General features: G+C 51.2%; 1 long non-coding RNA gene across 1 annotated transcript; it reads right to left on the bottom strand.

Moving 5' to 3' along the window:
* Window positions 1–2,483: 2,483 nt before the first annotated feature.
* LOC123077916 (uncharacterized) lies at window positions 2,484–4,747 on the bottom strand. Its single transcript, XR_006436894.1, has 2 exons — window positions 3,743–4,747; window positions 2,484–2,706 (listed from the first exon to the last, which is right to left on the bottom strand). It is a non-coding gene; the product is annotated as an uncharacterized lncRNA (long non-coding RNA).
* Between the last annotated feature and the right edge of the window lie 981 nt (window positions 4,748–5,728).

The raw sequence follows: 5,728 nt of genomic DNA on the forward strand, positions 1-5,728 counted from the left end.
GGCCTGAATGTTGTTCTTGTTGTAACATCTTGTAGTTTGTGATGCTTCATAGTGTAATTTTGGGTCGGTGGGCTTGGTGTTGCAGGAGCGGGTGCACATGCTGCTAAGCTTACAGGGCAGGGAGTACGTGGTACTAACTGAAAATAAGGATGAGGAGGTGGGTGAGCTGAGGGCGCCAAGGTGGACCCAAGTCCGGTCAGCGTTTAAGGAGGCACATACCAACCTATCAAACACTAACAGTCATGTTGCACTTTAAGGTATGTGTTTAGTAACATTGATACTATCTTAGGTTGATGATGCCTATAGTTTACTTTGATGTTTTTGGCCCATCCCGCGAGAAACATTACTGCTAGCATTTGATAGATTATTACTATGTGAATGAATGTTCCAACACATTATTGATTATCTGCTACACTCCATCACTTCTATTTTTTCGGTATGTTTTTCCAAGAAAATTAACTGGTTCTCCTAACCACTATTCTATTCGTGCGGATTGGGCATTGTTATCTACACTAGATATTTATGAATAACAGTATCTTGGTTTGATAGAATTTGAATATGGCAGTTCATGTTTCTTTTTCTTTTTTGCTTACACAAATTTATAGCAGTATTATGATCTGTGATACAACAGGCTATCATTAAACCATTTTTTACCAATTTTAGCATAGCAAACGTACCATTTTGCTGATAATAATCTCTAGATTACGATTACATTAACATTCAACATATACTCATCTTCCTCTGCATCCACATACCTTCAACTACTTGAAGCTACATATGCTTCCAGAGAGGAGAATTGTAAGTTCCTTCGCCCAGTGGCAAAGAGGATGGGAGCGGCAGGAAGCCTCCGAAGCCTTTGGACTGGCGCGACATGAATCCTGAAGGTTTTTAGTACAGCGGCAAAGAGTAAGTCTTTTTAATTCAGATACGGTTGCTGCTAGCTCCACTCCGCTTCCCATTACATTTAATTTAAGTACACATAGATTTTCTCTCCCGGTGCAACGCACGGGCATATGTGCTAGTAATAATAAAGCACGGATTGACTTTGTCGGGTTCACCGTCACAATACACTTTCTTTCTGTAAATTTACGCTTTCACCAATTTAAAATATATAAGCGAGGTGGTACTAATTCGGGGAACCACGCCGTGTGCATCAAACGATCCAAACAATACCCGCCCGTGCGCTTCGGCCCAGTAAATCAGGCCCACATGCCCGTTTGCAGCCCAACAAATAATGGCGCAACCACCAGAGCTAGCTGTGTTTGTTGTTATGCTAAAAAAAAGCTATGTTTGTTGTAGGAAAGCACGGGCTCTCCCTCTCCTCCCGATCTCAGCCGCCACGAGGCGACCGACCCCGGCGACGCTCGATCCGGTGCTGCACTGGCCGCCGGTCGACGCCGGTGAGGATTTGTGCCCTCTCCCGACCCACGTCTCTCTCTCTCGCGAAATAGGATTGGGCGCCGCCGCCGTTTTCCTGGTTGAAGGCGGCCAGAGCGCCGCACGGGAGGCCTTTGTCGAGCGAAGCCCTGGATCACGCACGGCGTTCCCGCGGAGGGACAGGGCGGCGGATTCGAGGATGGGCGCGGCAGGCGGAGCTCTGTCCTCCTTTGTCCTCTCCCATGGAGCGCTGGATCGAAGAAGCATCAGCTCACCCCACCTCCATCCCGTCTCCTCTCCTACATCGGCCACACCACGCCGCGCTCGTGGAGCGGAGTCGCAGAAGCACGACGCCGACTGCGGCGGAGTGAGGAGAGCTCGTCCGGTCGTCTTGTCCCTCCAAGGCAGGATCAGGCCCAACCTCCACGCCACCAGCTCCACCCCATATCTCTTGCCTTTCAGGTTAGTTTCAGGTCCGCTTAAAAGTTTCAAGTTAGCTCATCTAAAAAGCAGTTTCAGGTTAGTCCGCATAATTTAGTTACAAGTGTTATTTGGTTGACTGTCGTTGTTACTTATCCGATCTGAATCTAAAGGTTCCATGTTTCTGACAAAACAATGGCTGATTTGCTAGCTGTAGAGCGCAAGCTAAATGATACAGGCTCTGCTGTGAAAACCAACGGGTCTCTTCTTTTACAAGCTTTTGCTACAGTTGAATTACTCAATGTGTGTGTGTGTTTTATATCATCTGGTGATCAAGTTTTAATGTATCTTGATGAAATGTAGACCTTTGTAACATATTTGCACCTTTGGAGTAACATATGATGTCCTTTATCAGTATGGCTGATCCTCCGCCCTTATTTCCTCTACTTGTTGATATGTGTCTGCTGGAACAAGCTGGTTCAATGGTGCCTTCAGCAAAGTCGCCGAGGCTGGTCATGTTGCCGGCTCAAGAACAATAGAAAAGTTCCAGATAGTTGTGTCAAATATATCAGCCAAAGTAAGTCAATAATAAATTTTACTTGGTAAACTAATGACCAGAAAGATAATCAGTGCCATTAAAGACATGTAGAAACACTAAAGAGCTGTATTCTGCACTTATTGTGTAGTCCAAACTGCGATGAAGCAGAACTTTATTTGCATTATGGTCAATAGGCATGCCCAGTAAACATACCTTTGAAACATCCTCTTGTTGCTGCCAGTGCACACATGATTCTCAAGTTTGGGAGCTAACCGATCATAGTTCTAGCGTTAGGTGCTACTCTCTTCCCCTAAACATTAGCAAGCCAACATCATATTCTTGCCTGCAGATAGTAGAGCCAGTCCTGATCCCTGATTAGAATTCAATCATTTAGATAAACTCCCAATTAAGAGATCACAAACACCCAGCAAGGGATATAGAGTCGAGTGCTGGAACAATTGGTCCATTCAGTCATAGTTTTTTTTTCTATTCACTCTAGGACGTATATGTTTTGAGATATTTGCAGAATATATGATGCTGTGATAACAATAGTGCCGTTGCTCGCTGCTTTTTTTAGCTTTTGGCAACATAAGTGGCATTTCGGAAGGTAATTTCTTTTTTGCATAGCTCCACGAGTAAATGTGCTTTTGAAAAGTCTTTCTTTAGCGAATCTACATGCACATTTTCTCATTCTTTGCGGTATATTATTTCAAATAGTGTGGTTTATTTGCAAGCTTACTGTGTCACAACATTGTTTGCTGCTTCTCATTGTCCAATTCCTCTTTTTTTCCTCTTGCTGTAATAGGGACCTGCCGTCGTTGCTTGAGCTTGTTGAGTTTGTTCTGGGAGCTCCTCTTCCTGGGGAAAATCTGTTGGAAACCTTGAGCAAGCATCTAATGTTGGCTGTGTCATCAAGCTTTGGCTTGTAACTGTGTATTTCTCTCCTTCTCATCTTCTTCTTTGAGGAGGTTTATTTTCAGGGAGTCTTGACAGATTTGATAGAGGATCTAAATTTTCTTTAGAATTTTAGAACCACTATCCTTTTTAGTGTCGGTGTTCAATTGATTATAGATGATAGTGACATTTTGGACCATGGTCCTGGTTCGGTGTGGTTTCATGATTGTCATACAGTACACTAAATTTTCTGAGTATTGCACAAGCTGAGTAAATATGGGTCGAGGTAATCTAACCTTATACTACATATTCAATTAATACACGTTCTTATTGAAAAAGATATACCAAATACCATTTTGTAATGGATAGCACACTTTTAAATAATGGACATAACAATTAACGCTTTTCTTGTAGTGAAGAACAACTGTGTTTGCACATACAATCTTCACTTAATTTGAGGACCACCATCCTCCCCGCTCCCTCCCCTCCCCCAACCCGATATAGATGCCTAACCTGCGGGAACGGGAAGGCGGCCGGCGGGTGACGCGAGGCGCGGTGGCGGCGCGAGGAAGACGGGCAGATCCGGGCGCGGCGTTGACTGGCGGCTGGTGCGGCGGCTTGTTCCGGTGCCAGCGGCGTCCTGCTCATCCAGAGAAGGAGAGATAAGGGCCTCAGGGAGAGAGGAAACAGAGGAAGAAAGGAGAAGGAGAAGGGGCGCAAGGTGAGGGAGGGATCTGGCGGGTGGTGCGAGGGCTTGCTCCGGTGGCGGCGGCGGCCTTCTCATCCAGAGAAAGAGATGGACAGGGACGTGGGGGAGAGAGGAAGCAAGGAGAAGGAGAAGGGGCGCATGGTGAGGAAGGTGGTCGCCGGCTGTGGTGCCTCCGGTGACCGACCGGCGGTATGGTGGCGAGTTCCTGTTGAGGCCACATACAACTAGCACCGTCAGCACCACAAGACCACACCAGGAGGGTGTCTGGTCATCCGCGTGGTCTCCCTCCAACCGGCGCGTCTGACCACAGCCAATGGTGTCTGGAGTTCTGGACACCTGCTCGGGCTACCCTGCTGCTGCTACTTCTGTCCTCACGCCTCTGCTGCTGCTCCTTCTACTTCTCAGATGCCCCTGCTTGCTCTGAACTCTCCCACTCTCTGCTGTTGCATCTGAGTGCGGCCACGGTGCTGGTCTAAGCAGCAACAGAGTGGTGTTCGAGGCGATGGGTGCCTGGAGAGGGCATGCTGGGCGATGCTGCTGTAGAGGATGAGAGAGAGCAGAGAGGTGAGAGGTAGAGAGAGCAGAGAGAGGCGTTGATTGCTGCACCTACTGATCTGGTCCTGCGGAGAAAAAAGAGATAGGAGAGAGAGAGGAGTTAATTGCATAGAAATACCATAATTGGGGCATCACATGCAAATTGGTACCACGATTGCTAATTTTTACGTGTCAGTACCAACATTGCTCTAGATTTTTGCAAATAGGTCTAAACTGCGTATAAACACGTATTGACGGTGTATCTGACTAGCGGGGCCCGCCCGTCAGGTGCCGACGTGGCATGTTTTTTGCAGAAAACCCCCTTACGTTGTATGTAATCACAAAAATGCCCAAATTTTTGCGGGAAAAAGGCTCCATGAAAGGTTTTTTTTGTTCGCAATTTTTGCGGGGCCTGCCGGCAAGGCGCCGCGCAGTAAGAAGTAGCCGCTCGCCCGCCTGGCCGACCTCCTCGCCGCCACGCTCGCCGACGCTGTGCCCGCGCTCGCCGCCGGGCCCGGGGACGGGAAGAAGGACGCCGTCGCCGTCGCCGCGCACCTCGACGCGGGGCTCGCGCTCCTCGACGCCTGCAACGCCATCGCCGCCCGCGTCGACCGCCTCCGCCGCCGCCGCCTGCTCTCCCGCCTCGCGCTCCACCTCGTCTCCTCGTCGCCCCCGAGCCCGTCGTCCCTCATCCGCGCGCGCGCCGCCCTCACCGACCGCAACAGCCGCGGTGTTCGGGCCCCTGCCCTGCCGGCGCTCCCTTCCATCCCGTTCGTCGACCCGCCCCGCACGCGCACGCGCAGGAACGTGGCGGGGAGGACGACGTCGAGCGGGCGCCGGCGGTTGACGAGGACGAGCTCCTGGACGCCCTTGGCGGCGAGGAGCTGGATCCAGGGCGCGAGCAGGTGGCGGGACTCCTCCGTGCAGCTGCCGGTGAGGTGGACGCAGCGGAAGGGCCCCGGGTGCGCCTCGAGGACGCGGGACAGCTGGGCGGGGGCGGCCGGGGAGGGGGAGAGGTCCGCGTCGGCGAGGACGAGCGGGGCGGAGTGCCAGACCCCGCGCCAGCGGTGGGAGAGCGCGGCCGTGCGCGCGGCGTCCTTGACGGGCAGGAGTGAGACGATGCTGCGCAGAAGCGCGTCGGGGAGGCGGCTGACGCGGTCGACGGCGTCGCCGGAGGAGAGGGCGGAGAGGCGGGCGGCGGCGGAGACGGGCGGGTCGGGGAGGGTGTGGTGGGTGCAGAAGAGCAGGCGGGCCAA

The sequence above is a fragment of the Triticum aestivum genome, chromosome 3D (genome assembly GCF_018294505.1).
Source record: "Triticum aestivum cultivar Chinese Spring chromosome 3D, IWGSC CS RefSeq v2.1, whole genome shotgun sequence".
NCBI classification, from domain to species: Eukaryota; Viridiplantae; Streptophyta; class Magnoliopsida; order Poales; family Poaceae; genus Triticum; species Triticum aestivum.